Source organism: Nycticebus coucang, chromosome 11, assembly GCF_027406575.1.
Source record: "Nycticebus coucang isolate mNycCou1 chromosome 11, mNycCou1.pri, whole genome shotgun sequence".
Lineage (NCBI taxonomy): Eukaryota > Metazoa > Chordata > Mammalia > Primates > Lorisidae > Nycticebus > Nycticebus coucang.
In genome coordinates this window covers 55,330,238-55,342,764 of record NC_069790.1, presented here as the reverse complement: position 1 = coordinate 55,342,764, position 12,527 = coordinate 55,330,238, and the positions used below count along the sequence as shown (strand labels likewise).

At 39.7% G+C, this 12,527-nt stretch overlaps 1 protein-coding gene across 4 annotated transcripts in view; it reads left to right on the top strand.

Moving 5' to 3' along the window:
* DYNC1I1 (dynein cytoplasmic 1 intermediate chain 1) overlaps nucleotides 1–12,527 on the top strand; it is a 340,112-nt gene that overhangs the window by 17,345 nt on the left and 310,240 nt on the right. The window lies entirely within an intron of this gene.

The following is a 12,527-nucleotide window of genomic DNA, read 5'->3' as shown; positions in this document are numbered from 1 at the left end:
TGGTCTTCCTTTAAGATGGCTTGTTCAGTCACCCACCTACGCTATGCAGCTGTCTCCTACTGCCGCCTTATAATGAAATTCTAACCACAGACTACTTGATTTATGTGATCTTTCGTAGTTCTCTGTTTTGTTCTGCTGTCACATTCTTTATTACCTATAGAACAAATGTCAGAAGGAAACTGTTGACAAAAATTGGGAGGGAGAGTTATAACAAAGAAAGAATCTAGGCAAAGCAGAATAAATCAACATAGACAATAAGCCCAACAGAGCGGGCCAACAGGAGATAAGAACAACATAAAACTAGAGGCTTATGAAGGAGTTAAGAGCATGTGCTATGGAGACTTGGGGTTGAATCCTGGCTGCTCACATGCTAAAGTTGTTTGCTTGAGTGCCAGGAAAGAGTATAACCTTAGAGGTTCCCTCTCTACATTCACATGCTCTTCCACTCATCATGACTTCAGCAAGAATTGGTGGTTCTTAAAATCAGATAGGCTGGCTCAATGCCCATAGCTCAGTGGTTAGGGTGCCGGCCACATGCACAAGGGCTAGTGGGCTCAAACCCAGCCAGGGCCTGCTAAACAACCATGACTACAACAGCAACAACAACAAATAGCTGGGCGTTGTGGCAGGGCCTGTAGTCTCATTTACTTGGGAGGCCGAGGTGAGAGAATTGCTTAAGCTCAAGAGTTTGTGGTTGCTGTGAGCTGCGGTGTTACAGCACTCTAGTGAGGGTGACAAAGTGAGACTCTGTGTCAAAATAAAGAAATAAATAAACAAACAAACAATTGGATAGGCTTCATTGCACATTTATGTGTATTTTGTAGTAAATTTGGGAAGGTATTGAATTAAGTAATCCTAAAATGTGAAGATATTCCTAATAACTTATATTTTTAGGACACTAAAAGAAATTGACTTTTTATGAGCATGTATATTGCTGATTTATATTGGGAAAATCTAATTTTACTGTATTATTTAAATTAGATAATATTTAAATTAAAATGGTTCCTTTGTTTTTATTAATGTTTTGATTTAATTTCCTTTGTTTAAATTTATTCTCATTTTGAGTTGCAAGAACTTCTAGGTGGCTTGAATTTGCCTGCATCCTCTATTAAAATAGAGTACCTATTTTAGGCAGGCCTACTGGCCAGTGCTGTCTTGACTTAACTTTGTTGCACAGAAAATCTGGCCCCTTTATAAGAACAGCAGGATAGGGACTCAGAGTCAAAGCTAAAGTTAGTCATGTCTCAAGATTTGCTTGTTATCAGTTGTTTGAAAGATCAGTCCACCAGGTTACCTGAGAGTAGTTTATTTTTAGACATGTTCATTTATCATCTTAGCAACCCACAGAAAACAGCTCCAAGTGCAACACTGGCTGTGTTCTAAAGCACAGATTATTTTTACATTACTTTTAAAAAGAAAACCCAACTGTCACCATGATAATTTGATAATTTGTCCTCAAGGTATTTTGGGCAATAAATTCTAAACCGCTGAATTTTTGGTTGAGATAAACAATAGATGCTGTCAATTATAAATTGAATGGATTTTGCTAAATAATCCTTCTAGAGTCAGAAACAGATTGAAAATGTAAATCAGGCAGAAAAAAATTGTATCAATGGATATAAAATGGTAGTGATTTAGTAAAATGTAGTTTAATGGATGAAGCAGTGTTACAAGTGCGTGTTTGTTACGGGCTTGCATAAATGGGTGAGAAAATTAATCTCCCCCGTTTCCCCCATGGGAATGAAGATTTGATGTGTAATAAGGAAGAACTTTTCTGAGTTTGGTCATTTAAAAGCATAGTACAATGACTGTATTTATTGATGATTAGAAATTTCTCAAAATTTTAGTAAAAATAATGGATGATTTCATATTTCTATCTGATGGTTGTAGCAGTTCAGGAGGCACTTACAGAGCATTTACTGCTAGAGGCACCAGTGAGTGGTGCATATCTCTGGCCTGTCTGGGGTTCGGGACATGCTACCTCTTGATACCTTGGCATACTGGTTGTTTTAAGCTGCAGGAATTTGAGAAGCATATGCAAGAAGGTCTCTCCAGCCTTCCCCTGCCCTTTGTCCCTGACGCAGTCATAATACTTTCATGAGAGAGGCACCCTCCCTATCCTCAGAAGAAAGGGATATCTTTATCTCTTAAAACACAGGACACAGAAAGGAGTCCGGCTAAGTTTCCCCTAGTTTATTACCCGGAGATTACATTCTTTCTGCTCAATCACTTTCCCCCCCACCACTCTTCATTCTATAAAGACACAGAAGTTTAACTGTTTCTTATGATCTTTATTTCCTTATGAAGGCTGGCTCCCATGCCAACATGAAACTTATTTTAAATCCATGTGTAGGATTTTCTCTTGTTCAACTGTCCTTTGTTATGGGGAACCTAGCCAAAGAACCAAAGATAAGAAGAAGGAAGTGATGTTTTTCCTTCCCTACCCTGGATGCCCTAGGACAGCTTTCTGGGGGGGGTGATGATTCAGCTGAGACAGAAAGATGAGCAGGAGACATCAGGTAATGAATGGTGAAATGAGCATTTCTAGGGCTTGCAAAGGTACAAAGGCGGGAAACAGCTTGGTAGGTGCCAGTCAAATGTGAACTAGGGAGCATATATAGCTGGAGAGATGGAAAATGAGAATAGGAGCCATGATAAGGAGTCAGAAACTACTTTGTAGCAGTGTTTTAAGAAAGGGAGTGTACCCATCAGATCTGGGTGGCAGAAAGATCTCCCTGACACTGAGTGCAGGATGTATCCTCAGGGAACCAGCTTAGCGCAGAGGGAAGAGGGTCAGTTCCGACAGTGTTGCAGTTGCCAGATGAGCAGGGATGAGGCCTGGCATTGGGCAGTGGGAGTGGACACGGGACACAGGCGCGGGCAGGCTTGGAGATATAAGGTGGTAGAATTGGGAAGACTGTTGAAAATTGGATGTGGTGATTTGAGGATGTGGGGGCTGATCACGGGGAAGACAGGACAGTGAGATGGCAGCATTGCATAGCAGCTGTATTGTGCAGTGTTTGGCTAGGCCTGCATGAGGAAGGAAGTCCCTTGGGACAGTAGTGTGAGGCCGCCACCCAAGAGGAAGTGGACAAGAGAACTCCAGGGAGTGAAGGGTCCAGAAAAGATGGTGTTGCTTAGCAGCCAGGTGGGGCGTCTGTGGGTCAAAGAGCTCCAAAGGGCAGCAGCAGTTTGGAGTGTTTTACAGCCACAGGTTTTTCTTATCTATGGCTAGAAGACATGGCGTGCACGTTTGCAGGGCAAGCTCTAAATGGCTAAAAATGTGCTTAGTTGAGCTCTGTTTTAAGCAATTGCCTGGGTAAGAACTTGTGTTAGGTGTTGGTGGGCTTTGAGCTGATGGTCCCAGCCTGCTGTGAAGATGTAAACAACAGAAGGGCCAATACATGGGGGCTGTCTCTAACCGTGTGTGTAATAGCAAGTGTTTACTGAATGCCTACTATGTGCCAAAATGTGATGCCCAGGAGCTGCTGTGCAAGTTTCAAAGAAAGCTTGCTATGATGCTGGCAAAGGCGCCCCATTCTGTGTGCTCCCTGAGAGCACCCATTGAGATTGAGCAACGAAGCTCCTTTCTATTCGCTTTGAAATGTTTTGGGATGCTAGGAGCCCAGATGCATAATTTCCTCTTATATAAAGTTCAGTGCTGGTAGCCTTCTTCGTTTGGCTTCCTTGCTGCAGACCTGGCTAGGCAGATCATTCAGCTTCCCCATCTTTTTTGACATGAGGTTATGTGTTTTGCAAACCAAGGGTTTGCAAGGCCTTGGTTCTTTCCTCACTGTAGTTTTCCTTGTGATATTCCCCAAAGAACTCATTGTCTCGTTTCTTCCGATTCTATTTTCCAGTTCCTCTTCTGCCCTAATTCATAGGAACCCAATTCCAAAATACGGCTCTCTAGTTGTCCAAACTGTTACATCTTTAGTTTTACACTCTTTCAAGTATTCTACTTGAAATTCTCATTTTCTGAGGACTCTTGATATCATCTGAGTGTTTCTTGAAAGAAGATACTCTAAGATATGAATGACTGATTTTCCTAATTGGGGAACAATTCCTTTCCCAACGAGAAGTATATTGAAACTCTAAATTAGTGGAATGCACGGCAGGGGTCAGAAATAAGACAAAAATTTTCAGAATTTTTTGGCAAAGATGACAATGGCTTTTGAGTTTTTTAAGATTTAAGAGCTCTCATCTCTACTCTGTTAACTAGATGAGAGGAATGATACCCTATGGATTGATTTTTCTCTCTAGGATAATGGGCCTCTGTGCTGAAGATTTGAGAGTCTCTTCTGTTTAATGTGCTGCAATTGCCAATGCTCAAGTCACAGCTTAAGCAGTGTAATTTGGGTAGCTCAGAATCATGAGACAGTGAAAATAGGAATAGAGATATTGTGCAGACACAACAATCTTAAATATATCTCACAAATTCAACAACAGAAATATTGAAGGCTTAATTTTAGAAGTATTTTCTGATTTCCTAGTCAAGAACTTGCTCAACATGAATAAAATTGAGAGAAGCCTAGAATAATCAACATAGATGTTTAAAACTGTTTATTTGTAATGAGATAGCTTTTCCTCCAAAATAGTAGTCCTCTCCTGACACAAATAGGTCCTTCCTATGTAAATGAAACTCTTGCAGTGCTTGTAACTAACCAGCCAGCTTTGGCTGTGGTGATGCGGCTGGGAATTTCAGAGACAAAGCATCTCTTTCTGTTATTTTCTCTCGCGTGTAATTTACATATACTACCACCAGGAGGTAACAGAGAGCTAGAGAGTGATAGCGTGATTGGATGGGAAGTAGACTGGGATACACCATGAAGTCCTTTAAGAAGAGCTTTCTTTGGCCTGAAATGAGTAAAATCTTGAGTAAGCAAACACTGAAAGGGAAGTATTATTCAACAAAAGCATTCGAGAATTAAGGACTTCTTCCACTCCTGCATTCAAGAATTAAGGTGTTCCTCCAGTTCTGACTCTCCCACTTAATGGTTGTGAATTTGGATAACTGCATTTTAGTTTCCCTATTTATGGGTAAAATGCTGAAACAGTATTTTATATTCTTTGAAGTTCTTCATCTGAAGCGAACATATATAATTATAATTACTAAAACAATCTACAACAGAATTAAAAGGACAAAAGAGTAAAAAATTTTCACATAAACAGAGAACTGTACAGTTTATTACCAACTAGCTTAGCTCACTTTACAACCAGGCTACAGATCACTGATGTGGGGGAGGGGGAGAGGGAGTGAGGGGAGTGGAAAAATGGCCTTTCAGTTTGTCTTCCTGACCTATTAACTGGCTTAGGGAAGTGAGAAATCTTTCACACATAATTCTATGAGACCCTTTCTGCAAAGCCGTTCCTATTTTCCTAGATTTCTCCTATGCTATATCCAGAGGTCTTAGAGCTTGCCGGTATTTCTAAATCCATTTGTGGAATCATGGCTCTGACTTGAATTTTCTATGCTCAAAATTTTTACCTCAAAGAAAGATCTGAACTCCCTCTGTTTAGGTTGTTTATATAAACAATAAGCAAAATTTTGTTAAGTAAATGTCTATGTAGGCTTTAGAATTAGCTCTATATTATTGAAAGTTGGGTAAGTCAGACTGCAGTTGGGGAATCCTTTCCAGGGTTCCCAGGCACATTTGGGATCTATAAGGTCAAAACTATTTTCATAATAACACTGAAATGTTATCTGATCTTTTCTACTGTGTTGACATTTGTAGCAATGGTGTAAAAGCGATCATGGGTGAAACTGCTAGTACCTTAAAAGGAATTGTGTTAGTGGCGCTAAATTGTACTAACAGTGGCACGAACATCACTGCCACACACTTATAGTTTTAAAAAATAACCCAGTTTCACTTAAGAATGTTTTTCAAGAGGCAGAAAAAAATTAATTATATTAAACTCTACTCCTGAGTACTTATATGTGACTAATGAGAACATATAAAACACTTCTGCTACCTTCCAGAGTTCAGTAGTAGTCTCGGTGAAAAGCATTCGTGCAATAGTTTGAATTGTGAACTGAGCTAGCTGCCTTTTTTCTTTTAATAAAACTATTTTTTACTTGAAAGAACAACTGACAAACTATTGTTATTCAGATTTGAATATTTGGCAGACATTTTCTCACAAATCCATGGCATGAGCTTTGTCACTTCAAGAGCACAACCGAGACTATTTGCTGCTAATGATAAAATTTGCACTTTCAAGCAAAAATTAGAATTTGGGGAAACATATCTGCCACTATAAGCCTGACAGCTTTGCAACACCTAAAGAGTTTTCTGAAGAGAAGAGCAGCGATATTACTGAATCTGATTTTCGATATTGTATGACAAAATGTGGTAACATTTGGGAGGTCTGCATAATTTAATATTTTTCAATTACTGATATTTTCTAATAACAATGCAATACATTATAAAATCATACATGAATTAAAGATTGATTCAAAGTTGAAGATAGACCAATAGATTTTAATATGCTAGAGCACAAAAAGTTCATTGAATAACGTGGCTTCATACTCGATTTGCACCTGAACTTTAAGAAGGTACTATTTGTTGACTTTTGGTATAATATTGAAGAATATCCATAGTTACCTGAAGAGGCTATTAAAATGCTCCTCCTTTTTTAGACTACATGTCTGTGTGAAACCAGATTTTCATCACATGCTTCAACTAAAATAAATAACAGATTGAATGCAGAAGCAGCCATGAGAAACCAGTCGACTTCTTTAAGTCAGACATTAAAAAGACATGTGAAAATGTAAAAGAAATACACTCTTCTTAACTTTTTTTTGTCTTGGAAACGTGGGTTTTTTCCCCACAAAAATGTTATAAGTAAAAACTTCCTTGTTATTTTAAAATTAATTATGAAATAAATATTTAAAGGTTTATCAGTTTTGATGTTTAACATGAGTAATGTTAATAGACTTTACCTACATAAACAATGTCTTTCAGGTCCTCCATAATTTTACGAGTGAGTATAAAGGAGTGCTGAGACCAAAATATTTGCTCTTCTGTAGGATAAGCAGAACAATCCTGGTCATGGCCGTCCCACTCTTTCACCAGCCAACTCCCTCCCGCGATGTCTGTAACCCTCTTTTTATTGACTATGAGATATAGTCATAAAAATGAGCTAATGGCTGTGGTCCCTATCATCCCGTCTGGGTGGAAGAGGGCAGCAACATTTTATGAGAAACAAGGCAGGTGAAGTGAGGCTCAAAAAATCAAATTTCTTACACATCCCTGTGGCAGATGAAAGGTTCAATAGCTGGTAGTGGAGAGCTGACAAGAGCAACTGTTTTCAGGCCGGAAAAGAGAACTTATTTCTGGGTATTTTTTCAGTAAGTCTGGCAACAGCTGGGTAATGATTTAAACCTCCTAGGATTCTGACTTTAAGCTTAAAAATACATTTGCATATGCCACCATTAGAAATGGAATCCCAAACTGCTGCCAACTTAGACAACCAAAAGGAAATAGAGATCTATACTGTTCAAAAGCTAAGCCTCGGGAGGTGCTGTTAACAGCAGCTGTGTAAACAGAACTAAAGCCTGCTTCTTCTCTTGGAGGGATGCGGCTCTAAATAGGACCAAGCCATACCATGATGCTGTGTGCAAGTGCACATGGAGGGGATAGGTTTCACTGTTAGGTCTGAGAAAATCTGGAAATCTTCCAGTCTCTATGAATATGCGTGAACACAATGTGACCGAGATGCAAGGGGACCTGAGAAGTCCAGAACCTGGGATGCTGGCTCTTGTTTTGTTCTCTCTTTCCTCCGGGTCCACATTTCTCTCTCTAGGATTTTCTTCACATTCTTTTCTCCATTACAGCTTCTGACCATGAGCCATTTGTATGTTGAAACGGCAGGAGAGACCAGCCCTGTAACTAACTTCTTAACTAGAGAAGAAACTGTCTTCACACACTACCCCATCATCCAGGGGAAGTGGGTAAGAAGAGGGGGGATGCCTACAGAGGACAGCTTGGTATATCATTCCTGTGTTCAATAGGAAATGTGAGAATTTTTCTAACTTTAAATAACTACATTTAATTTTTAAATTATTTTTTCTTTGAATCACACCTCTTTTCCCACATACCTTCCATTTTATAACCCATTTCGATTGAGACATTCTCTGCTTTGTCTGAGGCGCCCTAGAATCCCCCAGACTGGGTTTCCTTACTCTGAATGTATTGAGTATTGCTATTCAGTCGGTAATGTAATAGTAAGGCCCCTCCCTGTAATAGTCTTACAAATGATTACTGTGAACTTTGAGTGATGACTTGGTTTTTGAATGACTGTGGAATTGGTGATGTGGGAAAGAGTTCAGAGGGTAAAAAATAATGGTAATGATAATAGAAAAAGAGGAGGAGGAGGAACAAGTTTTCTTGAGTGTTTACTATTTGCCAGGCATATTTCTAAGCTCTTTGCTTATATTAACATATTGGTTTGGATGAAAGCATTGGCAATTTATGGGGCTCAGAAGTGGGCTGAAGCCAAAGTGTTCAGAACTGGCACATTTGGGAATGTCAGTGGAGCTGACTTGTTATCCCAAGCAGGGAATAAAGGGTGAAACACGGGACAAAAGAGAAATCAGTTGTAGAGAGCTGAAATTTGAAAAAAAAAAAAAAATGTTAGGGCGTTGGGGATGAGTATAGGTAGTCCAAAGCAAATGGAATAGCTGATGTGAACTTTGAGATATCTGTATAACATGGTGGACAAAGAAAGAATGACAAGAGGTGAAATAAGATTGTGTTCAGTAATAGCAAAGCTGGAGCGTTTGCAGAAAAACAAGAGCTAAGACACAGGGGTGGAGAGAGGCAGAAAGCGTGAAGGTGGGTGAATGAGAGTGGGGCAGGGGAGCTGCCAGCAGTGGAAAGGGGGTTCAGGCTCCTGGACTCTGCTCTGAGGGATGCTGACCCGGCTGTGCACACGCACATCGCTTGGCCCTGAAATGGGTGTTCCTGAGCCTGCGTGAGGTCAAGCCTGGGTGACAGAACATGCTGATGATCAGACAGACAGAAACTGTAAATTTAGAGGTGGATTTGACTTATCTGCTTGATCCTGTGCCATTTACGAATGAAAGAGACTGGCTTTTTATGTGTATGAAGTAACTGAGCAATAATTAGCAGCAGGTAGCTTTGACTCTTGATTTTTTTTTTCAGCAGAGAGCATGAGACTGGCTATTGCCATGACCTCCATTAGTCATAGGCGTCTCTAGGACTCATGTCCCTTATTCTTTACTCTTCAATTTCCTTTGCCTGATGTGTGGGGAGATCTAGTGGGTAGGACTAGCAAGTCCCTTAGGGAAGTCTGTGGAGTTCAGTGCTGACCCTGCACTTGACGGCGCTGTTCACGCCACTGTGAAGGCTTGTTCATTTCCTCTCCTGAGTGCTTCCCAAACCCTTTATGAGGCATTCCCTTGAGCTTTCTTATTCTTCCATGGGTTGACACCAAGTGTCTATTTTGGAATGGATTCAAAAATCAGCAAGTAGAAGGCCCTCTATAGTTTTATCTTTTAATGTAGCTGTACTACGTTTAAAAAGTAACTAGTATTATTTGAAACATCACTACTTAATATGACTTCTTTTTAAAAATTCCCTTGTGTTTTTATTGCTTACTTTTAAAATATTGGCTCTGCGCCTGGGAACACAAACTTACATGATCAACATTGTCAGATGTATTTATTATTTGGTTGAAAGCCTTTGTACTTTGCAGAAATGTACTAAGAATATACCCTACTTCCTCTTGCAATTGAAGTTTTTTGCAAGAAAAATCACAACAAATACAAGATGTTCTTATAGTATGGTCTGCTTCTTAATGACCGTAACACACTGCTGAGGTTGTGCCAGACACTTTTGATGGTTTGGGGACAGGTAAATAAATGTTGGAGAAAAGTGGGGGAGAGGAAAACTCAGGTTTTCGAAAGAAGTTTCCATTAGCTGCTTTCCATTTAGACTGAAACAGCTATCACCTTAACCATGATTTTTCTGTTCGTACATTTCATTTTTGACAGCCAAAAAATTTCAAACACATCAGTTAGATTGGCCCCCATTGGGCGAGAGTGTATGTATCATCTCAGATGGCTTCTGGAATTAGGTTCTAATTCTCTCTTGCCAGAAATTTTACCCATTGGTGTTGAACATTATTGGAATTCAGTATTTTAGTGATAAACTTCACTTTTGTCACTTCTGTGGCTTCCCTTGAAAGAAATTAAAGACCAGAAGATGTAATTGCTTGCTCTGTGTCTGCCCATGTGGACCACCAACCGACTCCACACTCTATTTCAATGACTCCAAACTCTATTCCTCCGCCCCAGCCTCCATCCAGCTTCTTGTCCCATCTGTAGTATTTTATCTGTGTGTTCTGCCCAGAAGTCCCATTGACACCCAAATGGAGACATGCTGAACATTTTTTCACCATTTCCTTTTCTGCCTTCTCCTTCCAATCTCACTGCTATCTTCTTTGTCCTCTCAAAATCAAATTATTGCTGGACCTTCCTTTTTTGCCTGCACACCTAAAGCAGTTTCTTGGTCCTCCCTGGCTTCCCCTCCTCCCCTCTCCAGTCTTCTCTCCACCTCCTGTCTGTACATGCAGCTGCTGTCCCAGTGCAGGTGACACTGATTCACACAGATATTGGCATCTTTCTCCCAGCAACTTGACTTACTCTAGTTTCTCCTCCTGCCTGTGACCCAGGCAGAGACAAGAAGAGGCTTAAACAATTCCATGTTTGTTTTGTTACTTGCTTTTTTCAAAAGCTGCTGTGATTTCCCATCACCCATTTCAACAACTAGACCTCACTTCTCTGTTGTGTCAAGGCCTTCCCAGTCACCTCCACGCATCCATTCTTACCAACGCAAATTCATATTTCTTGACTTGGACTCATCTACATCTCTCGTACTCAATCTGCTGGGTCCCTCTTTGCACATCCAAATCTCCTTGCCCTTTGTCAGTTCCTGACCTCATTTGATATCCCGTTTGAATTCCACCTGTTCCTCAATGTTTACCCTGGTCCATTCTACCAGGACTTGATTATGATTTGCTCAGCATTCCCCCTGAACTGGCACAGTGGGGATCAGAAGTGTGTAGTAGGTCAGAGCATGGACCAACTTGAGTTTGCATTCTCTCATGCATTGGGTAGGCTGTGTCAGGTCTGGCTGAGCCTTCTTAGTTTTTAACTGTGAAAAAGACATTCACATAATATTGGTCTGTTTGGATTATTGTGACTAATGTGGTAATGAATGTAAGTGGCCTGGCCCTGAGTAATTGCTGAGCCAGTATTTCCAGCCACCCTATATGTCTACCAATCTAAGTTATTCTCCTTGAAGGAAAGAATCTGGTCTTCCTTAATTTTGTATCCCTATACCTTAGAGCGTGCCTACCACCAGTTATATATTCAGCAAATGTTTGTTGAAAAATGAAGACAGGGGATGATTATGAATGGCAGAGATTGAACATCGCCATCTTATTATTATTTCACAAGTCTTCACCATGACACCGTGAACAGAAATGTGCATGGTAGGTGTATAGTGCACTTCCTGACCGTGTATTTGTCTGAAAGTGTGTGATGACCTTCTAATGACAATGACAGGAAGTTTTAGAATTTTTCATTTTTCTGTATTATTGTGTATTTTTTGCCTTCCATCGTGCTGTCATCTACTTCAGGATACATTATACATTTATTCTAGTTGCATACAAATAATATGCAAATGAGTACTCACAACATTTACCATTAGATGGTGGGTTTTTGGGTTTTTTTCCTCCTTTATTTTAGGAATTTGGGTCACAGGGGCTTCTTCCTTACTCAGGGTTTAAATTTTGTTACTTTTCAGTTGGAAGCACAAAAAACACAATGAAATAATCATTGGTAATTAGTAAAGTCTTTGCCAAACTCATTTTATTTAAAAATGTTTCTGGCACCATACCCACCAGCATCGTTGCCATGATTAACATTAAAATTAAGTCTCATTTGGATAAATTTTCCTGAGAACTTGCCATGGTGTTATCTCCCATTTCATGTGTTCACGAACACCCTTTGCTTTGGAAAGAGAATGTGCCAGAATAAGTAATATTGCATTTGGGATGCAAATGAAAGTTTTGTAGAGATAGGGTTGCGTTGGAGATGAAATTAATTGTGACAGTTCAGGAGGAGTTTTACAGAAAAAGAAGATTAACATGTGAAGTCTTCAGTGGCTGTTTTCCCTGAAGCATATAATGTTAGGCAAATGAAATCTGCATGTGTCCAAGTACAGTGGAGGAATGTTTATTGCGTCCATAGAAATTTGAGAAATTTGAGCATGGCTCTCAGGGTTTACGATAACCTATTTTCCTTTCTCAGTGTGGGGATGAATTGTTCCATTATCATCTAAATTGGAAATCATGAGGATGGTTCCTTTTTGATTCCCTTATTTATTTTTGTTGTTATTTATTTAAGAAACTTGTACAGAAAATGTGTTGCTTATTTGGAAATTGCTATTCTCTTTTCGACCAGACAATGATATTGTGTTTCTTCAGATATTTATGTATGT